The 26,864-nt window shown below is 44.2% G+C and overlaps 1 pseudogene; it reads left to right on the top strand.

Annotated features, from left to right (window-relative positions):
• Window positions 1-26,864, top strand: part of LOC137775387 (putative tetratricopeptide repeat protein 41) — a 78,098-nt pseudogene that overhangs the window by 30,708 nt on the left and 20,526 nt on the right.

Here is a 26,864-nt window from a genome sequence, read left to right as displayed (position 1 = left end):
TGAACTCCTTTCAGGGGGTGTTGAAAATCAGCAGCTGCAGCGGCACATGATTGAATCCTTGTAGAGGTAGATGGCAAGTGCTAATGGCAAGTGCCAGTTTGTTGTTGACAATATATAGATACACAGATTTATAGAAAGAGATTTATTATGAGGGTTTGGCTCATGCAGTTATGGAGGCTGAGGAGTCCTATGATCTGCTGTCTGCAAGCTGGAGGCCCAACAAAGCCCACGGTGTATACAGCTATAGTCCAAGTCCAAAGGCCTGAGAACCAGGGGAGCCAGTGGTATAAGTCCCAGTCCAAGAATGAAGGTCCGAGAACCAAGAGTGCTGATGTCTGAATGCAGAAGAAGATAGATGTTCTTCCAGCTCAAGCAGAGAGTAAATTCGCCTGTCCTCTGCTTTTTTTTCTATTCAGGCCCTCATCCCACTTGCTTTGGTGAGGGCTGGCAATCTTTTTTATTCAGTCTACCAATTTAAGTGCTTATCTCTTCCAGAAACACCGTCACAGACACACCCAGAGGTGAAGTTTTGCCAGCTCTCTGGGCCCCCCTTAGCGCAGTCAGTGAACATGTAAAATTAACCAGCACAGGGGTTTCCATATCCTCCTCAAGAGGTTATGTTGTAAAAAGATAACATTAAATGCAGTGTTTGATACGAAAATGTTTTTGTATACTTTAAGCATTGTGTTTAACACTCCAAATCTTGGAGTCAGGGTAATATTTGTCCCAGTTCTCTTTTTCTCTCATTCCCCACCCACTTTACCAATTTACTACCCGCAAAATGCCTTTGCCACACCCATTGGGGGAGGAGAGTTGTCTTTTAAGCACCACACATGCCATCTGGGCAAATCTGCACATTTTAGACCAGCTAGCACGGCGCCTCTCCAAGTGGGTAGATGACCTAAAATTCATTTCAGCGGAAATGCAGAATGGTAATTTGAACAACGGGTTCCCTTTTTGTTATATTTCTTCTGAAGAGCTGGGCTCGGCGTGTCATCCAGCTGTGCATCCCATTTGTCTTGCAAGAAAAAGTGTCAAGCAGGAAATCAAAAATACTTCTATTTCAGTTTTCAAGAATATATGTCACCAAGACTGAATTAAACAAAACGCTTTTGTTTTAGAGAAGCTTGTTTCTGGGTATTATGATCTACTGGAACCATTTCTCTTTGGAAACGCAGTATAGTAATCTTGGCTCCAACATCCAATTTGCTTTCAATTTGCTTGGCTACCCCTTGCCCTATATGAGATGCAGGCAGCAGATTAACTTCTCCAAAATGCATGCCCTCAAATATTTCAAAGTGCTTATTTAAGCAGTAACCATGGTGTATATTTAAAACTGAAAGGTAGGTTACAAGTATTTCCTTGGGGGAGGGGACAGACAACATGAAAAGTCAACATGCTCACAAAGTTTCTCAGAATCTAGGTCAGTGATCATAGCTGTAACTAATTCTTTGATGAATTCTGACTGCCTTATAAGAGGATACATTTTTAATATTTCAGGTTTTTTTCCAGCTACCTTGACTTTTGTTGTCTCTAATTATGGCCACTGAGCTGTTATCTGTTTGCTATAGTGTCTTCATAGGCTAAAAAGTCAGATGTGTTCTACTGTAACTGATTTTTATTTTATTAAAAAAATTTTTTTAATTAAAAAAAATTTTTATTGGAGTGTAGTTGATTTACAATGTTGTGTTAATTTCTGCTGTAACTGCAAAGTAACTGTAACTGATTTTTAAATAGGTGTAATCACTCCCGCCAGAGAGAGCGGTCCATATGCCTTTCAGAACCCAGCGAATCACAAGAAAGCACATTTCCACCGAATCTTGGTCAAATACTTCCAAAGGCAAACGGCTTTCTGGAGAGTGTACCAAGAGCTGCCTTGGCACATGAAGATGAGCGGCTGCTGGGAGGATTTGTGCAGCTTTCTCTCAAGTCCTAGGTAAGTCTCGTTTTTATATCGTGTTCGGCAGATTTCGCTTTTCCTTTTGCTAAGCGCTGCATTGAGGTATCCACGGTTCCCTTGAGCAAGACACATCCATTCATATATTCATTCGACACCGGTTCATTCATTCGGATTCATTCATCACTTGACATCAACTTCTGTGGCCGATGGATCCCTGGGCCTACTCCATTTGATCATCTGGCTCTGCAGAGCGTTCTTTTCCTTTCCCGACTCCCACTGGATTCCTCTCAAAGATAAGAGGCATTCGGGGGAGAGGAGGACTAGTTGAGTGAGGTTACAGGAGTGGCCATGTTCTCCTGCTAGACCCTCCGAGCTCCTTCCCTTCCTTCTTTCCTTTTCTTCCCCTCCACCCCTCTCCCTTCCCTCCCTTCCCCTTCTTTCTTGTCCTCCTGTGCATTCATTCAGCAAACATCTCTCACGGACCCTCTCTGTCTCCCACGCTGTTCCAGGCCCTGGGGTTGCAGGAGTGAATGAGCCATGGCCCCAAGCCTTAGGTGCTTTCCATCTGGTAAGGAAGGTGTGGAGCCAGAGAACTGCTGTCCATGGTGGTAAATGCTTCACTGGAGCAACGGCACAGACCTGGGTAAGCTCGGAAGGGGGAGGGGCTGGCTCGGCCTGGCAGATTCAGGGACCCTGACCCGAGGAGGGGCCTCCTGGCCAGAGGAGGGGCATTGGCTTCGACCGCTGAAGAGTGACAGGCTCGCATTTATCTGGTGACCTACTAAAGTCATAATAGTGCAGAAGTTTATGAAGAGGCTAATGGGGTGTGGTAAATAGAATAGCTGCCTTCAAGGCATGAAATACTACAGCGACTTCCATTAATACATTGTGTTACAAGTATCAGAGACTTTATATCAAAGACCCAAAGCCCGAGCTTCTGGACAAGGCTGCACCTCATCCACTACTGGAGTGTATTGTCAGAAGCTGGATAGGATGCTGCCGAGGCCTGTTTGCTCACGGTGGCCAAGATCAAAGCACATCAGTACCAGAAGATGAGGAAGAGACTGTACGCTCTCAGGTACAGTGAGTGGCGATGTCTCAGCAGTCCATTCTGCTGGCATATAGAGTGGCCCAGGGTTACTGTTCCGTTTCCACACATCATTCTGATCAACCCACCAGACCTCGGAGTCCTCCTTCCCACCACTTAAACCAACAATTTCTGAAGACAGGCTGTGTTAGCATTAAATTTGAAGCGGCTCCTCTTTGCCGTCTTGCAGTGGCTGCTTCTCAAGCGTCAGTAGTGTTCTTTCTCTCTCCTTTCTCATGGCTTCAACCACACCCCTGACATCTTCCTTCTTGATCCGTGTTTGCAGCCTTGACCTCCTTTCAGAGTATCAGGGCCCATGCCCCACTTCTCGAGAGCTACTAATAGTATTATTGCTTGATCAACGTCTTTCCTGAGTAACCACTTCAAATTAAATAGATGCAAAACCTAAATGATTTCAGATCCACCCGTCCCAAGCTTGCCCTTCATTCTATATTCCCTCTACTGAGGCTGCCACTAACTCCCTCTGTCACTCAGTGCTGGGAACATGCAATTACTTTCAAGGATGGCCTCAACCCACATTGGGACAGTTCTTCTTCGACCTTCTGCCTATCGGCTTGGGTTTAGACAACACTTTGGTTAATTTTCTGCTCTTTGCGCTCCATAGTACCCCCCTTGCCGCACCCCCATCCTTTATTTCCTTGCTTATTAAACAGTAGTAACCTTCATTCATTCTTTCAACAGATAGTAACTGTGCACCTCCCCCGGGACATGGACTCACTGGGCAGTGCTGACATAGCAACGAACTAGGCAAACTAGTTCAAAACTAGTTCAGAAACGAATCCCTGCTCTAAAAACACCCCATATGGGGTTTATCATTTAGTGATCATAAACAGATTTTGAGCATTTGTCATATGCCAGGCTCTAAGTTAAGTACTTTATACGTATTATTTTAATTCTCATAAGACCTCTCTAATACTATTAATATTTTTATTGAAATTAAGGGGACTGAGTCTTAGAGAAGTGAGGTAAGTTGCCCAAGATGTCTCAGATAGTTGAGAATGGATTTGGGTGACACCATACCTCCATCCCTTTTTGTCCTGAGACATCTAGGCTTTACCTTTATTCTTATGACCATGTACGATTTATGTAATTTTGCAATTTGTCTGATCCACTCATCCTCCATGTGGAAGGACCCAAGTGATACTCATAGGGATACCAGCGTGTTGAATAAAGCCAGGGTCCATAAGGAAATGTGTCAGTGCTTAGGGACGTAGGGTGGGGGAAGGAGATAGGAGGTGAGAGACAAGGTAGGGAAGTTCTGTGTGTCATAGGAAGCTGGACGCTAGCCAGGGGAAGATCAGCTCTCCAAGGTGGGGTAGAAGTCCTTCCTGATAATGCTTCTAATTGATAATGCTACACGTTGATCAAGCAATAATACTATTAGTAGCTTGTCATCACATGGTTGTCATGGTGATGGAAGGGGCCAGGGGCTGGGTTGAAAGTGAGAGGGAATCGCCTAACATTTCAATGTGTGAGGATTTTCAAGATGTAAATGGACCTAGTTCAGAATGTGTCCCTTTGAACTAGGCTGGAGCCATCCACAGGGCCCTTCTGGTGATTCTGCAAGCATGTTGTTGTCTGTACAGTCACCTAAGATGCTGCTGGTTAGTCTCCTGTGTTACCCCGGCCCCCAGGGCCTGCTCAGCAGGGAGTCCTGGCCTCCATCACTGCCTTTGACACCTTCCATCTTCCTCACCCTTCATGTCCGATCAAGGCCAAGTCCTTAGATTTTACTTCCGTAGAGCCTCTCATGTCCATTCTCTCATCTCTACCTGGTCCTCATTTCCCCTCTCTGGTCAATCTTCATAAAGCTTCCTTCCATAGAACCTCTCATGTCCATTCTGTCATCTCTACCTGGTCCTCATTTCCCCTCCCTGGTCAATCTTCATAAAGCTTCCTTCCGTAGAGCCTCTCATGTCCATTCTGTCATCTCTACCTGGTCCTCATTTCCTCTCTCTGGTCAATCTTCATAAAGCTTACTTCCACAGAGCCGCTCATGTCCATTCTGTCATCTCTACCTGGTCCTCATTTCCTCTCTCTGGTCAATCTTCATAAAGCTTACTTCCACAGAGCCGCTCATGTCCATTCTGTCATCTCTACCTGGTCCTCATTTACTCTCTCTGGTCAATCTTCATAAAGCTTCCTTCCGTAGAGCCTCTCATGTCCATTCTCTCATCTCTACCTGGTCCTCATTTCCCCTCTCTGGTCAATCTTCATAAAGCTTCCTTCCGTAGAGCCTCTCATGTCCATTCTCTCATCTCTACCTGGTCCTCATTTCCCCTCTGTGGTCAATCTTCATAAAGCTTACTTCCACAGAGCCTCTCATGTCCATTCTCTCATCTCTACCTGGTCCTCATTTCCCCTATCTGGTCAATCTTCATGAAGCGAAGCTGTCATTACGTCACTGCGTGTGGTAGTTGTGTCCATCTTTGGGTCTTACCTCCCACCGGGTTGGCACAGTCAGCCCATGGCCATGTGTATGTGTGGGGTTTGGGGGTGCGGGGGATCCTTGAAGTCCCTCCAGGACTGTGTAGGTTCCTTTTTTTTCCTTTTGGGGTTGCTAAAAGTACAAGTCACAAGGCCAAGTATCATCACCTAAGCAATAGAAGATGCATTAGATTCATCAGAACAAGGTTTAATTATAGCAGGAATCCCGTATAATAACGACAGGAGGTCTAATTGGCTGCCTGGGCCTCCTCACACATTTGTTTTTCTGCCATGGTTATGCAGCTGCACGCAACCTGGAGTCAATCTGCCTTCCTGGGTGCAGCTGGAATATTCTTTCAAAGAGGTTTTCGAGAAATCCTGTTTTATAGTCTGTGATTTCAGGAGAGCTGCCCTCTTTATTGAAAGGTCTGGGCAAACGCTGCCACTCCTCCAACTTAATTCAACAGTATTTGCTGAGTGCCTAGGTTATGCCAAGCACGATGCTAGATGCCAGGGATACAGCGATGGATACGACAGACGTGGTTCCTGCCTTAATGGAGCTTTTGCTGGCGTGTGAAAGATAGACACTGTGGAGCAATTCGGCCTGAGGGGAGTGCTACACAGTGGAGGCACAGAGCCTAGAGCGGGGAGGTGTGACCTGGCCTCAGGGACAGTGGACGTCACCCCGAAGCAGTGACATTTCGTCTGAGACTTGGAGGATGAGTGAGAGCTAGTTGGACAAAGGGCAGAGGGAACAGCCACCCAGAGTCGGGAGGAAGAGTGGGGAGCGTGAAGGGCTGAACAAGTCCAGTATGGGCACATGAGAGGTGGGCATGAAGGGAGTCCCGGGGCTGCAGAGGCAGGCAGGCACCCAAGTATGGAGGGTCAGGCTAAGGACCTGGCTCTGATCTGAAGAGCAGTGGGAAGCCATCGGGGATTTAAGCAAGATGGTGCCAGGTTTGGTTTTGAAAGTTCGCTCTGGGTGCGGTGTGAAGAATGAAATAAAAAAGGGACGAGCATGTCTTGCCAGACAGCTGATAGCGGTGATGACCCAGGTGAGAGGCGATGTTGGCTCCGACAAGGGGGAGGCAATGGAGACGCAGGGGAAGGTTGGGAAGTAGAATCCACAGGACTTGATCATGAGGTGGGTACAGGAGATGGAGGAGTCAAAGATGACTCCCATGGTTCTGACTGGAACGACTGGCCATCAGCCGAAACAGGAAACACTCCCAAAGGACCAGCTTCAGGGGACAGAAGCTGTGTTGAGTTTGAAGTGATGGAAGAATGTTGGGAAGAGATACTCTCTGGGCTCAGAGAAAGACAGCTGGGCCAGGGATACATGCATATTGTGGGCACTGAAGCCAGGAGAGGGGATGAGGGCATCCAGGGACAGGAAGAAGGGGGGTGGGCCTAGGACAAAACTCCGAGGGGTGAGCAGAGGAGAAGGACGCAGCGAGGAGAAGAGAAAGAGGGGATACAGAGAGAGGAGGAAAACCAGGAGACTAGGGAGTTAGAAATTCCCAAAGTGAGGATGGATATCAATTAAATGCATTTCATTGAGTGTCTAATATTCCATTTTAAATGATTTTCTTCTCTGTGCCATTTTGAAACTCTGCTCTGATGCCCCTACATTTTTAGCAAGTCTGTTACAAACGTTTGGGGGCAGGAGGGAGAAGCCATCGTGTTCCACAGTCAGGGCAGTGGGGGTCAGAGGGGACAGCAAGCGGCCCCGGGAAGCCACTGCCTTCTGGAAGCACAAGCCCAGGTGGGGCGAGGCGCCCTGGTGGGGGCAGGAGTTTAGGGCCAAGAGCACAGGTAGAGCCAGCCACGCCTGAGAAGCAGGACTGGCCCAGCTGGGGAGTGGATGTAGGACAGAAATTCCTTTCCCCAGATCCACCAGCGGGGAGAAGTGACCTGAGGAAGGAAGGGCCAGATCCTGCTGCTGGGTGGAGAGGAGCTTTCCACGTAGGCACCCTTCCTTTAAGTAGCAAGAAAGCCCCGATTCATGGGGACCTCAGAGCATCCTTCCAACCACCGTGCCTAGCCTCCCTCCCCGTGCGGGAGATGATTAAGAATTCTCTTCTTGAGGCTGCTTCTTCCTTATCCGCATTCTGTTCTGAAAGGTAAATAAGCTCTTATACTTTTGACCCCTACCTGCTTCTGGTAGGTTCCTTTAAAAGTGAGAGTTTCTAAGAGTGCCCAGTGGCATTAGTTTGACTGCGGGTGGAAGACAGTCTGACATCTCTCCTGGTCCACCAGGCTGTTGCTCTGTATGCCCTGTTCTCAGTTCTCCCTCCCGACTGTGTGGTTTGGCTCCCTCTAGTGGCTGCAACAAGAACAAGACACCTAATTTCTTCGCTTGATGGAACGATGCGCAGTTCTGAGTTTGGGGCTCGCTTCTCCTTTGATGCTTCCTGAACCCCCTCCGCCCCGCCACCCACCCTACCCAGCAGCGCCGGCTGGGGAAGCTGCATCTCTGATTGATAGGCCAGTAGAGAGGTCTTTGAGTCAAGAAGTCAAATTTTATGGTCAGGTCCGTTTTTATAGGTTCTCTTCGACATGATACTTTTGATTTTGGCTGGAGCCCTGGGTCACATCAAAGTGAAGAAAACCCATTTCTGGCTGCAGTTGCATTTTTGGGGACAGTGTCAAAGGTGAGAAGAAGATGTGGCAGAAGGATGAGTCCCAGCCTGGCTCCATCTTGACAGATGTCTGGCTGGCTGCCCTCCAGGTGGTGGATGGGGTGGGGTGAGGAGAATCATCTTGTTTTTAAGGGGCAGGCTTTCCTATTAGGGCAAAGGATAAATGCATTACATTCCAGGATCTTGTCAGAAGGTTGTAGTACATGGGAAAACACCAGCTTTTCATGATTAATGTATGAATCTTTGCCCTTGATACCTTCAGATATTTTGGGTAAATGGGACAAAATAGCTCTACAGAAAAATTAAAAGAATAAAAGGCACAATTTGCTATGGCCACAGAAAATATGAAATATCTAAGAATAAATTTAATAAGAAATGTGCACAATCTTTATTCTTATAAAAAAAAGCTTCAGAATTACAGAAAATAAGATTTCAGTGTGTAGGGAGACATACCATATTCTAGGATGGGGCACCTCAATGTTATAAAGCTGTCAGTTCTTCCCCAATTGGTTTATAGATGTAAGACAATTCTAACTGAAACCCCAATGGGATGAAAACATTTCTAAATTTTCAAAATGATTTCAAAATTCTTGGAGAAAAAATATACGAGAGTAAGAGTTTAAAATAATGAGGGCAATTTGAATTTCAAGTTATTTAAACATATTATGAAGCAATAATAATAATTTTAAAAATGCTACTGGCAGCAAAAATAGCTCAGTTGAACAAAATAGAATGCTCAGACAGACTCAGGTGCAGATATAAGAAATTAGTAAAAGATAGAAGCTTTTCAAATTAGATGGATTATGGAATAAGTAGTGCTGTGATATGATACACTATTTGGTAAAAATAGTTAAGTTACCTGAAACATTGCACCAAAATAAATTCCAGGAGGATTAGAGTTAAATATAAGAAAGTGAAATTCTATATAAAGAAAACTATAAGAAAATATGGATGAGTCTAAGCAAGAAAGCAAAAGAGTAAATCATGAAAGAGAAGATAATTGATAAATCTGTCTAAATAAACACATGAAGTTCCCATATGTAAAACAAAACAACACAAATCAACTCTGAGAAAATCAGAAACACAACTACAAGGCAAGAGATAACTGGGAAAAATATTTGTAATACACACAACAGGCAAAGGATTAATAGCAATATTTCTAATAGGTAAAAATGCTCTTAAAATCAATAAGAAAATGATGAATACTTCAATAAAAATAGGCAAGATCATGAACAGGTCATCCAAAGAACATTTTCAGTCCTTGTCTGACTTCACTTCTTAACATCAATGGATTTTTTGACCTGGCCCTCCTCTTGTAAACATTCTGGTCTCCGTTTTACTGGTATATACTCCCATGGTTCATCTTCCATCTCTCTGGCTGTAGCTTTTCTGTCTCTTTTTTAGTTCCTCCTCTTCTATCTGGCTTCTAAGTGTTAGAATTCCTTAAGGCTCTTCTCTCATTCATTAATTCCACTGTAAGAATATTACCTGTGTCTATGGCTTTAGTGATTGTTCATGTGTATGTGACTCGCACATTTACTTCCCCAGCCATGCTTATCGTCTGAGCCCCAGATTCACATACCCAACGTCCTACTTAACTCTCCACTTGGGTGATGTCTTCAAAGCTCCTCAAACCCAACACATCTAAAACTGAACTCATGAACATCCCTCCAAAACAGGGTCTGTTCCAGGGACTGTCTCTCAATTTACCACCTTGGAGTAATCCTTGACACTTTTCTCTCCTTTATCCCCTCCCCACATACGTTTCATCACTGAGTCCTGGCATTTTTTACTTCCTAAATGTTTCTCAAACGTGTCCACCTCCACCATCACTGCCTTTCTTTAAGCTGCCAGGGATGTTATACACAGTTGTGATTAGAATATGCATTTAAGATTCCTCCATGTCTTTTCATGGCTTGACACCTCATTTCTTTCTTTCTTTTTTTTTTAGTAGTAGAAATGTTTTTATTTATTTATTTATTTACTTATGGCTGCGTTGGGTCTTTGTTGCTGCGCGCGGGCTTTCTCTAGTTGTGGCAAGCGGGGACTACTCTTCGTTGCGGTGCGCGGGTGTCTCATTGCGGTGGCTTCTCTTGTTGTGGAGCACGGGCTCTAGGCATGCAGGCTTCAGTAGTTGTGACACACAGGCTCAGTAGCTGTGGTTCACGGGCTCTAGAGCACGGGCTCTAGAGCACAGGCTCAGTAGTTGTGGCATATGGGCTCAGTAGTTGTGGCTTGCGGGCTCTAGAGCGCAGGCTCAGTAGCTGTGGCACACGGGCTTAGTGGCTCTGCGGCATGTGGGATCTTCCTGGACCAGGGATCAAACCCATGTCCCCTGCATTGGCAGGCGGATTCTCAACCACTGCACCACCAGGGAAATCCCAACACCTCATTTCTTTTTAATGCTGAATAATATTCCAGGGTACGAATGTACCACAGTTTACCTATTCACCTATTGAAGGACAAACGTTTGCTATAAACATCTGCGTGCCAAGTTTATTAATCAGTTGAGTAAATACCTAGGAACATGATTGCTGGATTGTGTGGTAAGACTATGTTTAGCTTTATAAGAAACTGCCAAATCATCTTCTGAAGGGACTATACCATTTTGTATTCCCACGAGCAATGAATGAGAGTTTCTGTTGTTCTGTATCCTCGCTAGCATTTGGTATTGTCAACTTTTTTGATTTTAGCCATTCTAATAGGTGTGTGATATCTTATTGTTGTTTTAATTTGCAATTTCCTAATGGCAAATAATGTTGAGCATCTTTACATATCTTATTGTTGAGTTTTAAGAGTTCTTTGTGTATTTTGGATAGAAATCCTTTATCAGATATATATTTTACAAATATTTTCTCCCAATCGTGGCTTGTCTTTTCATTCTCTTAATAGTGACTTTCACAGAGCAGAAGTTTTAAATTTTAATAAAGTCTAACAATATTTTTTCATGAATTGTGCTTTTGGTATTGTATTTAATAACTCATCACCAAATCCAAGGTCACATAGCTTTTCTTCTGCATTTCCTTCTAAAAGTTTTATAGTATTTCATTTTATATTTAGGTCTGTTATCAATTTTGAGTAATCTTTTGGTGAAAGTGTAATGTCTGTGTCTAGATTAATTTTTTTTACACATGGATGTCCAATTATTCCAGCACCATTTGTTAATTAGACTATCTCCATTGAATTGTCTTTGCTGCTTTGTCAAAGGTTGTTTGGACATCTATAGAAGATTTTTATTGGGATTGCATTGAATCTACAGGTCAAGCATCTTAACAGTGCTGAGCATTCCAATCCATCAACATGGTATATCTGTTTATTTAGATCTTCTTTGATATCTTTCATCAGACTTTGGTAGTGTTATGCATATAGATCATATACATATTTTGTTAGATTTATACCTAAGTACTTCGTTTTTGGTGTTCTATTATAAATAGTAATATGTTTTAAATCTCTAATTCCAATTGTTCATTGCTGGTACATAGGAGAGCAATTGGCCTTTTTTTTTTGGCTGCCTTGGGTCTTAGTTGCAGCATGCGGGATCTTTCCTTGCGGTGCATGGGTTCTCTCTAGTTGTGGTGCACGGGCTTCTCTCTAGTTGCAGCACCCGGGCTCCAGAGCATGTGGGCTCTGTAGTTGTGGCACGTGGGCTCTCTAGTTGAGGCATGTGGGCTCAGTAGTTGTGGCACACAGGCTTAGTTGCCCCGCGGCATGTGGGATCTTAGTTCCCCGACCAGGGATTGAACCCACGTCCCCTGCATTGGAAGGTGGATTCTTTACCACTGGACCACCAGGGAAGTCCCACAATTGGCTTTTGAATATTAATCTTGTATCCTGTAACCTTGCTATAAATGCTTATTATTTCCAGGAGGTTTTTTGTTTAATTTTGTGGATTTTCTACATAAACTATCATGTCATTTGTGAAGAAAGACTGTTTTATTTCTTCCTTCCATATATATATATATATATATATATTTTAAATTTCCTTTTCCTGTCTTATTGCACTAGCTAGGACTCCCAGGATGATGTTGAAGAGGAGAGGTTAGAGGTGTCATACTAACCTCGGCTTTTCACTAGCATCACTCTAGTGAGCCCTAGCCACCATCCCCTCTCCCTTGGCCTGTTGTAACAGCCTCCGAACTGGTCTTCCTACTTTCATTTTTGTTCCTACAAAGTCCATTGTCTGCATAGTAGCCAAGATGAGTTTTTAAGAATGTAAACCAGATCATGTCACTTTGCAGATTAAGACAACTCCACTGGTCTGCTGTTGCACTTATACTAAAATCTAAACTCCTCAGTTTAGCCTACAATGCCGTATACAATCTGGCCCCTGCATGCCTGGGTAGCATCGTTTTGTAAGACCCTGGCCTTCTTTCTGTCCTTCAAGTACATTCTGCCTTTGGGCCTTGGCACCAACTGTTCCCGCTGCCAGGAATGTTCTTCCCACTCATTGTAGTACTGGTTCTTTCTGGTTATTTAGATCTCACTGCAGTGTCACCCTCTCAGCGTGACCTCCCAATCTAACGTTGTACTTAGTCATTCTCTGTTATGTTAACATGTTTTAATTCTTTGCGTAGCTTTTACTGCTACCAGACTTTGTCTTGTTTCTTTTTTTAATTGTCTATCTCTGCTCCCCTCTCCCCTGCCTCCGACCCTCCCAGCTGCTGGAATATAAGCTCCTTGAGAGCAGGGCTCTACCTCTCGTGTTCACTGCTGTATCCCCAGTGCCTGGAGCAACACCAGGCATGGTGTGGTTGCTGAACGGCCCCTTAGTGATGAACACCATCCATCCCAACCTGAGCTCTTGACACGAGTCTGGACTTAGTAACCCTCTTGGAATGTGTGAAAGTCCCACTTCTAGACAGGATCCTGTCCCTTAGCTTTGTGTCCATACTGCCCTTTTCTGCCTGTTCTGAGCAGCCACTTCTGGTTCTTAGGGTCCCGCGTCACTTAGCTCCACCCCTCAGTTCTTTTACCCACCTCAGGCCCCTTTGCTCAGACAGCCACTGCAGACAAATGTCTTGGACTCTGGCCCTCAGCGCTCTCTCTCCCCTGGCTCTGTTTAGTTTTTGCTCCCCAACCCAAGGTACCATAGCTATGGTTCAGAGGCTCCTGACGGCCTCCCTGATGCTGAGGGCTGCGCCCTCGTCTGCTGTGCTTGGTGTTCAGAGCCTGGAATGCTGCCTGACACATTGGTGTTCACTGAACATTTATTCCGTGCATGAATGGGGATCTACAGAAAAGTTGGCAGAAAGAAAGCAAGAGGGTAGCCAAGGTCTGGGTTGCCTACAGTTTGTCCAAAGGAACAGATGAGGAATAAGAATATGTTTGTGTCAGACACATTAGGCACAACAGTTTGAAATGTAACAAATGGACAAATGTAGAAGTTTAGATACTGGAATGTTTGGAAAGAGAAATTCTGAAAATGATGACTTTGTGGTACCATGTGTTTAATTGAGTCTTCAAGTTCAAAAATTCTGTATATTTTCATTTGTATATGATAAGGTATAACTGCACACACACACACACACACACACACACACACACAGGTATGCTCCCTATTTTGTTCTTTTAACATTTTGTTCTTTCTGCTAAAGCTAGTAATTCAAGACAGTTGCAACAGAGGGCAGAATTGTATAAGAAATTTAAACGCCTTTTATTTCTTGCCTGAAAATCACTCCCAAATACAAATGACAACAATATATGGATTGAGCTAGAGAAATACTCTTTTTTGACTCTCTGGTTTTCAAAATTTACATATGAGGATTAGTTAAAGGCCTTGACTTATTTTTCATGTGGTCGTTTAAGATACTTGGTAATATATGTAAACCTTAATAAAAGCAAAGTGCTGATCCTTTGAGAGAGAAACAGAGAAATATAGAAAATGTATCTAATATTTAACTTGTATCAAGATTAAGTGGTAAGCACTCTTTGTTCCTTTCCAAATATGCTTTAGGATTATTTACTTTTCTTTCCATTCTAGTGCTGGAATGCAGACTTTTTGAGGTTACTGCCACTGACAAATGCCGATTAATGTTCTTTATTGTGAGATTTCTGAAGCTTCTGGGCAAGACCAATGAAGCAGAAGAGTTATTCTTGAGTGTTGAGAACATGTTAGTGCAGGTAAATTGGGAAATAATTTTTTAAATCCTTCAAACGTTATTCAATTTGTGTTAGGTATTTTCAGATATCATTTACCTTTGTTTGTTTATAATTTAGTCCACAAATAGAGGAACTAATGAATAATGAATAATAAATAATTATTACTTATGTTCATCAGTGAGGAAGCTTTGATTTTAATCTGTGTCCCAAACTGTATAGTAGTGATGACAACCAGTAAGTAGATGGGAGTCACGACTGAATGAATGAATACCAATAGGTGTCATCATTTTGGAGGGAAAAAAGGAATGTTCATAAAACAAAATGGGAACACTTCCTGCTGTGCGACTTTGGCAAAAATTTGAACCTCTGACTGAGAGTTCTCATTGTTGAGGGTTCTAAGATCTGCCTCATGGGGCTGTGAACAGGGTGAAGTGAGCAGGAGCTCAAAGCACTTCAAACAATGCATGGCTCACAGTGAGATCTTAAGCTGTTTTGTTATTACCATCCGTGGGTTAAAAAGTAACTGAGGCTTAGGTAAGAGATAATAAGAGTTTGATTTAAGCTATTTTGACCACTCTTGCATTTTCAGAGAGTAGAGTCCAGTGATTCTCTGATATCTTATTTTGATTATGGAATGTCCCCCTGCACCAAATACTTTTTTCCCCACGAGGTCCAGATTTTCATCACTGACATGTGTCTTTCTGGAAAGCACCAATTATTTTATTAGGTCATCACTGAGTGCCTGATTTCAGCCATTCACTCAGTCGACCGCTCATTCATTCATCCACTCATTCATTCATTCATCCATTCCCTCATTCACTTAGTCATTCCCTCATTCACTCATTCATTCATTAACTCACTCATTCGGTCATCTATTCACTCAGCCATTTACTCAACCGTTCACTCATTCACTCACTGAGTCACTCACTCATTCATTCACTCAGTCCTCCACTCAGCTAACATTCCCTGAGGGCCTTGCCCAGCCTGAGCTCTGTGCTGGGAGTTGGGGTGATAGCAGTAGGCAAGGCAGGCACAGTTTCTGCCCTCATGGAGCTCCCAGTCACTGCCAGCATCTCCAACTGTGATGAAGCATAACCTGTGGCGTAGGTGGGGTGAAGGGAGAAGGTGGCTGCACGGGAAGCATGACGAAGCTGAGACGTTCCAGAGAGGATTTCCCACTTCAAAGCACTCCTTCCAGAGGCATCAGCCTTATGATTTTATTCTCAAAATAGTTTTGCAACAGTTCTTTGGGATTAGCCATCATGGAGACTATCAGAATAATTTTTTTAGGCTCTGAAGTCCCTTCCCAAAGAGAAGTTCTAAAACGATTTTGGGCAATAACCACTTCTTTGAAATATGTACTGAACATTCTTGAGGGGAAAGAGCTTATTATTTGTGCTATATACATTCCGTGCCAAACCACTTTTGTAATTTCTTCAGATTAGGTTATTTTAAAGTTTTGGTGCAGAGGTTTTCAACTGTGAGGCAGTTTTGTTTGTCAAGGACCATTTGGCGATGTTGGAGACCTTTTGGTTGTCACAGCTTGGTGGGGGGCTTGCTAACGGCATCTAGTGGGTAGAGGCCAGGGATGCTCTAAACATCCTACACGACACAGGCCAGCCCTGCCGCCCCCCATGTCAAAGTATTAGATGGCACAGAAGTCAATAGTGCTGAGGCTGGGCAACCCTGATTTATAGCGGCAAGTATGCTTGTTAAAAAAGTAAGTCTCATGACTCTCCCCCTAGTATTTCACAGTGGGTGCATCAGGCTGCAGGAAAACCAAAGGATACTTTTGTGAAGGGGCCTCTGTTTATGCATCAGAGGCTCACTTGTTAAGAAAATGTGCAGAGCAGCGCTTTGGAGATAGGCCGGTCTGGGTTGGACACCCTTGTTCTCCTACTGGCTAGCCACGTGAGCTTGGGGGATTGATTTAACCTCACTGAGCCTCAGTTTCCCTGCTTGTAGTAGAGGAGTAATAATCCCTATTTCCTAGGGTTTCTGCAAATATCCACTGAGGTTACGCAGTTTAAGAGCTTTGCTCGGTCAGGGCTCCATAGGTGGTGGCCACTACAGACCATGACCTAAGAATGCTTCACAATCACTGGGCATATCAACAAATGTTTACTGAATACCCATGAAGCACGGAACTCAATTCTTGGATCGTGGGGTCTCTGCCCTCAAGAAGCAGATGGCCTGGAGCAAGAGGGGAATAAAAGACATGTCTTCATCAAGAGGGTACTGACACTATATGGCTGCATCTGACACACCAATTAGTATTCCTGGCAATGTGGGCAGTGAGACTCAAGGGTCAAAGGACCACTGGGGGCTGGTGGTAGACTGGGAGCTGTCATCCTCCCTGCGACAGGGGATTCTGCCTGACTCAGACTGATTGGAAACGTGGCCATGACATGGGGAGAAATCAAGGAAACCCAGAGGATTTGAGTCTGATGATGGACGTGGGGAAATTCAAAGAGGAACCTGGATTTGGAGAGAGGATGATGAATTTTTAACATTTAAACTGCTGAGTTTGCAGTTCAGGAAAAATACCCAAGGGGAGTATGCAGCCAGCTGGGGAAACATAGGATTAGAAGTCTGGAAAGAGACTGGAGAGACATCTACATACGTGTGAGTGCTAAAACCATGAGGAAACAAGATCCCTGAATGACAGTAGGAATTGGTTATTGGAAAATTACTTATCCTTAAAAGGAGGAAAGAGAAAAAACCTGTACAGGAGTGAGAGATTGGAAGAGAATAAGGATATCCTAGTTTCCCCAAATCAAAGAGGGAGTGGCTAACAGCATCAACTGCTCCTTAGAGGCCTGGGCAAACGAAGACTGAAAGAAGGCCCCTGGGTCTGGTGAGCAAAGGTCAGTGGTAACCCCTGAGATGGAAGGGGGTATATGTGGGAGGAGCCAAACTGCAGGGCTTTAAGAGGTGAGTGTGTGATAATGAAATGGGGAAGAACATGTGTTAATGCCTGTTTGAGAAGTGTGTCAGTAAAAGGAGAAAGATGAAAAGTCAAGATACTACCAGGTTCAAGTTAGGTTTCATCCAGGATTTATGTGTTTGTGTGGAGCAGGAAACGAGCCAGGGAGAGAGGTGGATTGGAGATGCTGATGGGGACTCTGTGAGGAACACAGGACTTCGCGAGCTTGGGAAGGGGCAGGTCCTTGGTAAGGAGGTTGGGCATCCCTTCCTCTGGCATAGGCAGGAAGGAAGAAGATAGGTGAAAACACTGCTAATTTGAAATTTAAAAGAAAAGGGTAATTGAGGTATACCAGAGACTATAATTTCCCAATATCTAGTCCCCCTTTTGTAGTAAGTAATGTCCCCACCCCCCTCCTGGACTGTTTGGAAAGAAGACTACATTTCCCAGCTTCCCTTGAAGCTAGATATGAGCACATGCCTAAGTTTTGGCTGATGGGATGTAAATGGAGGTGCTATGGATAACTTCTGAGAAGTTTCCATGAAGTGAAGGGTGTGTCCTCCCTCTCCTCTTTCCTCCTTCCTGCTGCTTGGATTGTGGCTGTGATGGCTGGTGATGCAACAGCCATTTTAGACCAAGAGGTGTCCTTGGGAATGGAGGTCAGGCAAGGTCAAACAGTGAGATAAGAGGAACCGTGTCTCTGACATTGTGGTGTGTCTATAGCCCTGGGTCATCCACTTTCTGACTTTCGCATGAGAGAGAAATCAAGCCACTGTTAGTCTGGGTTTTCTGTTAATTGCAGCCAATCGTGATTCTAACCAATATCCGAGGGCAATCTTTCAGAGTAGGTTTGATCTCAGTAAAGTCAGCATGCAGGCCATCTTGAAGTGGAGGATGGGAAGTGTGAGCACTAGGGCTGAGACCTCGGATAGCTGCCGAGAAGGGGGCACTTTGGAAGATACCCGTGAGGGAGTGTAAAAGACTGTGGGTCCAGGGATTCCACACCACAACCAGCTGCCTCCAGCGCTGAGATCAGTATCTCAGAGTAGGTGTAAACTGTTTGCAAGACACTTATTGGAAACTCTGGGTCAAGCCGTAGAAGGTCACTTTCAGTAGGTGCAGGAGAGCAGAAAGAATTCCCGCCAGGGAGCCAGGCTCAGTCAGTCGTGTCCCGGGCTAACATTTCGGTACAGCATAAAGTATTCCATAACCAGTGATGGTGGTAATACTGACCATTTGAATAGGGCTTTATTAGTTACCAAACATATTCATATATAGTCTTGTTAATATTAAGTTAATATTATTAATATTAATATTAAGTTAATATTAAGTTAATATTAAGTTAATAATATTAATAATAACTCATTATTATTTAAATAACTAACTCTCATTTAAAAGAGTATAACCAACTAGTGTATTCTTATGCATTGATAAGGTTTTGATAGAGGAGTGATTTAAGGTAATGAAGTTTAAGTACCCCTGAAATAAACATGCTAAACCAGGAAAGGGAATTGAAATTCTAAGCAAAAGTGTATCGAACGTAAAGTTAGCAGATCTCTGGTCACACTTGAATTCAAGGTCCACATAGACAGCGTTTTTAGGTGTTCGTTTGGATTTTAGATAATACCTCCTCTGGGAGCTTTAACAGCTGCCAGACATCACCATGTTATTCTTACCTTCAAAAATTTTCATTACCATTGACTAACAACCTGTGAAAACATTTTCCAAAATTTATGTTTGGTTTGCAGTGTCTCCCCATAAATGTTTCGCTATAACTCTCATTTTACAAGTATTTAGAATTCCACAAGAAATGCTGTAAAGCATGCAATCTTTTGCAAGTTCATTATGAAATGAGCCTTTCTTGGGCGGGTGTCTGGCGGCTGTGTCCCCTCAGGACTGTGTTCTCTTTCATTTTGTGTAGAGTTGGTCCATGACAGGAATGCTTCCCAAAGTACAGAATGCTATCGGGGAACTCTATCTGGAAATAGGGATGACTGAGGAAGGAAGGCTTCTGGTATTTCCAGAAAGCATGGTCCAACCTGATGGAATTTTCATCCAGCAACTTAAAAGACAACCAGGACTTAGTGAAGCAGAAAGGTAGGGTGGGCACGTGCAGGAGGCATAAACCCTTGTGGTCCAGAGTCAGACTCCTGGGCTCCTCCCGCCTGTGAAGAAAGGGAAACGGGCGTGTGTGCTTTGATTGCTTGATTTTTTGTTGGGCTGCTGGGCGTGTGAGGGTTGACCATGAGCACTCCTCCTGTGACAGATGACCCTTTTAGAATGTGGAAGGCTGTTGTGATGCACCTCACACTGCTTTGAATAGTAAGAGGGCCACTCAGAGCTCGACTGTGAAGCCAGCCTTTCTGGGTTCAAATCCCACCTCTCCACTTACTGGTTCTTTGCTGTTTATTTATTTATTTATTTAAAAAATTTATTTACTTATGTATTAATAATTTTAATTTAATTTTTATTTTTTTGGCTCTTTGCTTTTAGACACAAGACTTAGCCTTTCTGGGTCACAGTTGTCATATTTGTAAAAATATAGGAATAAAAATAGCACCTACATTGCATGGTCGTTGTGAGACTAAAAGCATTCAAGGGAGACCGTAAAGCACGCAGAATGGTGCCTGACACATAGTCAAGTACTCATTCATGGTAGCTCGTTTTTTTATTCTCCAGTATTTGATGCCCGACGCTGCTATGGCACCACTAATAGAATAAAGAACGTTCAGTGAATGCAGATACTAAGCATTTTTGACTCACTGACTTACAGTCAGACTAAACATAATGTCTAGACTTATGTCATATTTAAACGGCTGTGTCAATTATCTTATGTTGTATAAGAAAGCACCCCAGAACTCAACAGATTAAAACCAACAGCCAACAAAGAATCATACTCTTTCTGAGCTACAATCCTACTCTTTTTGAACTATAAGCAAAAGATCATCTAGTCCAATGGCTGCATTATACAGATGAATATGAACATGAAGGAACTTTTCTATGACAGGTTAACTCATGGGTGTGTAGAGCTCAGTCTTTAGGACAGAGAGACCTGGGTCTCTACCACTTACTAGTTGCATGGTCATGACCCATGGCAACATAATGCCACTCCCTGTACCTCGGTTTGTTTCCTTAACTCTAAAATGCTAATGGTTTTCACCTCATATTATTGTTGCAAGGAACAAAAAAAAAATGGATGTAGAGTACCTAGTTTAGAATAGATACTCAATCACATGCAAAAAAATAAAAAATAAAATAAAACCGACAGCCACTTATTATTGCCCACGTCTGTGGGCCACCAAGGGGATCCCCCTGGTCCAGGGTAGGCTCAGCAGATCTGGGCTGGGCTCATGCAAACATCTGTGATCAGCTGGCAGGGCCAGTGGGGCTGGCTGGTCTCAGAGGACTTCACTCAGATGTCTGGTGGTTGTCTGGCTGGGTGACAGGGTTCTGGTCACGTGCTCCTCATCCTTCGGGAAAACAGCCCAGGCCTGCTCACCTAGTGGCTTGCACAATTCCGAGAGGGAGAGCACAAGTTTACGCCTAGGCTCAGAACTGGCATGACACCCACTCTGCTGCATGTGATTAGTCACAGCAAGTCATCAGGCTTTATTCCATGGCAGAGAAAGAGACTCTGGTGCAGAGTGGCATTGCAAAGGGGAGTTGGGTACAGGTTGGCATGGAGAATCACAGCTGTTTTTACAGTCTACTGTAAGATCAAAGGTCACCTTGGGCAAGCTACTTACCCTCTCTGCATTTCACCTGTAAATCCACTTTTTTTTTTTTTTCACTTTTTTTTTAATATTGTTTTTTTTTTTGTTTTTTTTTTTATACTTCAGGCTCTCATTAGTCATCAGTTTTATACACATCAGTGTATACATGTCAATCCCAATCGCCCAATTCAGCACACCACCATCCCCACCCCACCGCGGTTTTCCCCCCTTGGTGTCCATATATTCTCTACATGTGTGTCTCAAGTTCTGCCCTGCAAACCAGTTCATCTGTACCATTTTTCTAGGTTCCACATACATGCATTAATATACGATATTTGTTTTTCTCTTTCTGACTTACTTCACTCTGTATGACAGTCTCTAGATCCATCCACGTCTCAACAGATGACTCAATTTCGTTCTTTTTTATGGCTGAGTAATATTCCATTGTATATATGTACCACATCTTCTTTATCCATTCGTCTGTCGATGGGCATTTAGGTTGCTTCCATGACCTGGCTATTGTAAATAGTGCTGCAATGAACATTGCAGTGCATGTGTCTTTTTGAATTATGGTTTTCTCTGGGTATATGCCCAGTAGTGGGATTGCTGGGTCATATGGTAATTCTATTTTTAGTTTTTTAAGGAACCTCCATACTGTTCTCCATAGTGGCTGTATCAATTTACATTCCCACCAACAGTGCAAGAGGGTTCCCTTTTCTCCACACGCTCTCCAGCATTTGTTGTTTGTAGATTTTCTGATGATGCCCATTCTAACAGGAGTGAGGTGATACCTCATTGTAGTTTTGATTTGCATTTCTCTAATAATTAGTGATGTTGAGCAGCTTTTCATGTGCTTCTTGGCCATCTGTATGTCTTCTTTGGAGAAATGGCTATTTAGGTCTTCTGCCCATTTTTGGATTGGGTTGTTTGTTTCTTTAATATTGAGCTGCGTGAGCTGTTTATATATTTTGGAGTATAAATCCACTTTTATAGTAACAGTTATCATTCATTTCATGTTTACAATGTACAAGGCACTTGATGCTCACAAGCTCTTTTACCTTCAAATATACCTCACGTGGTATGTATAGTTACCCCACTTACAGATGAAGAAACTGAAGGTCAGAGAGATGAAATCAACTACGTCAGCTCCCACAGCTAGCACCTCTGGAGCTGGGGGTCCAAGCTAGGCCTCTCTGACCCTAAAGCCTGTCCGCATTACTCCTTGCTACGTGGCATCTCTTCTAGCATCGGCATTTATAAAGCTCTAATCCTCCATACATAGAGGCTAGCTTCTAAGTCATCCTAATGTAGGCAGGGCTGGTCATGGACGTGCTGGGACCCTGGTGAGCAGAGGAAACCAGTGTGGGAACCAGGGACGCTTCTGTGGGTCCTGGGACTGGCCTTCTAGAGCCAGCTGGGCCGTCCAAAGCATAGAGTTCCAAGGATTTCGGCAGACCTTGGCCTGGTATAGACAAGTGTGGTTCTCCAAGGGGGCGAAAACAGCAGGCGGGGTGGGCTTCTGGTGAACAGGAATGCTCAGAGGTAGATCAGTGTCATTAGCAGCAGCTTTGATGGGAGTGCACTGTACTTCTGGTCTCTTGACGAGGGTCAGGTGGGGGATTCAGGGTCTAGGCAAGCAGATAAAGGGGGAGGGGAGGGGATTCCAGCCTGACCAGGGCTCACACATTCAAAAACTCTTTACTGAGCACCTGTCGTGCACCAGGCACTGTGTTGAGTCCAGCAGCTTGAACAGGACAGAGTCACCAACGCTGCCCCCTAAAGGAGGTGACACATGACACACAAGGGAGCGGACACATGCAGTAATTACAGGCTGTACTAAATGCAGTGAGAGACACAAACAAGAGATGGAGGTAGAGCGTGAGCAGGGGGAGGGACCACCTGTGAAAGGGTGGTCAAGGGGCCTCTCCAGGAGGGGACATTGAAGCTGAGACGTGACAGACTGCAGGAGCCACATGTGGTGGGGATGGGGGCATTCCTGGCAGAGGGAACATCGTGTGCAGAGCCCTGAGGTGGGAGAGGGCTCGGCTTGTCCTAACGATGAAAAGAGGCCTTTGTGACCTGCTGTGTGTGTGGCACAAGGAACTATATTCACTGTCTTGTAACAACATATAATGGAAAGGAACCTGAACAAGTACACACATGTGTGTGTGTATATATATATATATATATATATATATATATATATATATATATATATATATATATATATATATATATGTATATAATTGAATTACTTTGCTGTACACCAGAAACTAACACAACATTGTAAATCAGCTATACTTAAATAAGAAAATTAAAAAAAAAAAGAAGCCTTTGTGAACAAAGGACAGGAGGCAGCTGGGCTCACATCCTTCAGGGCCTCGGGCCCCAGGAAACATTTGGATTTTATTATCAGTGCGAGGGAAAGCCTTGCAGGAGTTAGGCTGGGGATGACATCGCCTGATTTCTGTTTTGAGGTCACATTTGCTGCTGTATGGAGAATGGATTATGTGCTGGCTAAGAGGGGACATAGGGAGACCAGGTACATGGCTGCCCCTCCCTGGTGTGCAGATGCACGGCCCGAGGCCCTGGAGTGGGCACTGAGCAATGAATGGGGTGCTGTTGATGATGGGAAAGATGCTTTTTGATAATTTAATGGTAATCTTTTATAATTAATACTAAATTCCTTAGCACAGGGAGTTAAATCTGCTTTGTTTACTGCTAGCAATGCTCTAGTAACACTTTCTTGAAATATAATTATGGTTTTTATCTCTTTCCATAACAAAGTATGGCTTAGAAAACCGTAAAACTGTCTACTTTTAGAAGTCTATTATTGTTAGAATATCTAACTCTCAATAGCTAGCAAAATTTAGGCCTTTGCAAAGGGTACATTCCCAAGGCAGTGTGTATCTAGGTACAGCCCATTACTTATTAATTAGGTTTATGGGGTTATTCACGTGTTTCTTGTTGTAAGGCTGTACCATTTTATTGTTTCTTGTTGCAAGGCTGTACCGGCTTGCCTTCTCTAGGACTTGGTTACCATGGTGACGGCTGGTTTCACTACATTCATATTCTCACTCTGTTTCTGACCTGTTCATTTGCAAAACGGACTTGGATTTGGTTTCAATCTATTGCCTCAGCTCCTCAGCCCTATAACTTCTGCACACACACAAATTCGTTGTAGAAAAACCAACTCCATGCAATGTAGGTCAGTAATTGATTTATTAAGACAAAACCCAGCTGTTGGCAGCGAGGAAGAAATGATATTAAATGCTCTGCCTAGTGACATCTTAACTCTTCTGTGGAAAAAAGCCTTGAGCCTCATCTTCTGTGCCAAAATTTATTCCCTGCAGGCAGAGTGCTGAACAACCTGGCGAAGTCAGCATCTAAGGAGTACTTAAAAGAAAATCATATTCTGCAGTGTGCTACTGAAATGTCCAGCTTACTGTACAGCAACACCTGTGACCAGGCTACCATGAAATACGCTGAAGGTGTTCTGATGTAAACGTGTGTTTTTGCTTGAAAATGTTCTATTTTCTGTACTAGCTGTTACTGTTATGATTAATATACTTAACCCGTACTTGCTAATCCATTTCCCAACTAACTGATGGGGTTAAGAAAGGCTGAATTGTAACATTTCCATCCTCTGATTCAGTGGTTCTCAACCGGGGGCAGGCTTGCGCCCCATGGGGCCTTTGGCAATGTCTGGAGGCGCGTTAGCCTGTCATGGCTGGGGGCGTCATTATTGGCAACTAGTGGGTACAGGCCAGGGGAGATGGCAGACATTATACAGGACCCTTCGCAACAAACTATCCGGCCCCAAATGTCCATAGTGCTGCGGTTGAGAGTAGTGCCCTAGTTTCTTATAAAGATGTACACACATCTTATCAATCACTTTGAAAGTCTCAAGCCTCTGCTAATATAAACTGCTCTGCTGTTTTGTATGGTCCTATATAGAATAAAGGACGTTTATGAGCATTATTTTTGGTGACACAATGAAGGTAGCCAACATGTATCGTGCCCAGTAAGTCACGCACATGCATTTTATTTTCAGATCTGCTGCCGGAAACGCTTCTCTTGCAAAAATGAAATTTCAAGATTGCTTAAATATCAGAAGTTTGGTGAGAAAAACACCCTAGTTGGAGAAATTATGGAATTTTTAGCGGATTTACTGTTTTTCCCACTGAGACATAGTGAAAGGTAAGTTTTTACAAAATGTTTCAAGTAGTGTGTCTCCTTTCCCCACACCCAGTCCCCCCAAAAAACCCCACTAGTGGCAGGGAGGTCAGGGGTCACTCATCGGGGCGCCTCACTTCTTTGGTCCCAGCCTTGTGCAGAGAGACTCACCGTGACTGAGAGTTCTGCCCTGATCTGTTTGTCAGGACACTGACCATGATATATTTGAAAGGAGCTCCTAGCCCACAAACCGTGTAGAGGTTTTGGCAGGAGGAAAAGTAAAAAGGAGGACAATGCCATCGTGGGCATCTCCCAGCATCACCCCGGGCCTTGTGAGGAAGATATATGTATTGTACTTCAGGCCTCTGTGGACTGTGTCTCCGGTACCACACCCCACTGGTCTGTCTTCTGCAAGACCTAGGCCAGAGCCTGCAGTGCCTCAGAACGCACTTTCCTGCCACCCCTCCTCGCCGGGGAAGACCTCTCACTCTCTTGCCACGTGTGGGGCTTTCCTGGGCTCTCCATACAAGGCGTTGCTAAAGCTGTTAAAGAAAAAAGTATTTGTGACACTTGTTAAAGAAAGACTTGTTAAGGCAGACTTTATTCAGGCCCTTCGTGATAGGTGTAGGGACCCCTCTGCAGCGGGGTTCTGCAGCGGCAGAGACAGATTGGACTCACCTCCGAATACACGGAAAAGCAGCGGGGTGTGCGGGGTCAGTAGACGGAAAGTTACTAAGAGGAAACATCAGGGGTACGGATGGGGGTGGATTCTGGCTAAACAGACGTAACAGGATTCTTGCTGAAGGCAGGCCAGGGTGATCAGACGTCACCTGGGGGATGGTGGCGGTGAGGAATCTGCGTAGATACGGACGGTGATCAGATACCAAGGATGGCTAAACTGACCGAGCAGGGTTCTCGCTGGGTGGACAATGCAGACATGAACAGCGAAGTCCAAAAGTTGGGGCCGAGTTGAAAATTGCTCGGAAGAGCCTGAGTAGAGTTTGGTCAGGAGAGACTGTCAGCGTCTGTGTTCAAAAGAGGGGCTGTAGGTATTACCGTCCGGATCTAATCTGTGTTAGGATTTGCCAAGCTCGACCACTTCTTCCTTTGCCAGGTTGGTATGAGAGAAGGTTCTTTGTGAGTCCACAGAGAGTCAGTCCACCACACCCTTCCTTTGGCCCAGCCTACACCCTTGCACAGCCAGTTCAGCTGGTTGAAGGGCCAGGGACGCTCTCGGTGAAATTGTAAAGTTGTGAGGTTTTGTTTTTGTAGCTCCTCCCTCTCCCTTCCCTGTTCGCCGTCCTGCCTTTCACTTTTCCCTTTCCACCATCCTTGAGAGAATTTTCCTCTCACCAGGGAGGTGACCTCTTCTGGCTTTTGCTCCCAAGAAGAATGTGATGTGAGTCATCTCTAACGCTGAACTGCAGATCAGTGTTAACCCTTTCGAAGAATATTTACCTTGAAAAGAGCAGCCCCAGTAAAGGAGTTTCTAAGGGTAAAGTTACCAGTGCTCTGTAGTAGTGCTGAGATGTTGGGCTCTGGGGTCCGACTGCCTGGATTCAAATTTTGTTTCTGCTGCTTGGTAACAGTGAGAACCTGGGCGCATACTTAACATGTTGGTGTCTCATTTGTTTCCTCGTTGGTAAAATGAGAGTGGTGATAGTGTGTTCCTTGTAGGATGACGGTGAGAACTGAGAGATCTTCTATGTAAAGTGCTTGGAAGAACGCCTGGCACACTGAATTGATAAATTGAGTTCTTAGTATTATTATTTTGCTCCCCAGCAGGGAATTTTTGAGGCCCTTGACGCTACATAAGCCTACTTTTGTTCCTCTTAAGGTCAGCACTGTGAGCAGAGAACAGGACTTTCTTTAG

This window comes from Eschrichtius robustus, chromosome 13 (genome assembly GCF_028021215.1).
Source record: "Eschrichtius robustus isolate mEscRob2 chromosome 13, mEscRob2.pri, whole genome shotgun sequence".
Classification (NCBI taxonomy): Eukaryota; Metazoa; Chordata; class Mammalia; order Artiodactyla; family Eschrichtiidae; genus Eschrichtius; species Eschrichtius robustus.
The sequence above is the reverse complement of the archived record's forward strand: the minus strand, read 5'-3'. Positions and strand labels throughout refer to the sequence as shown.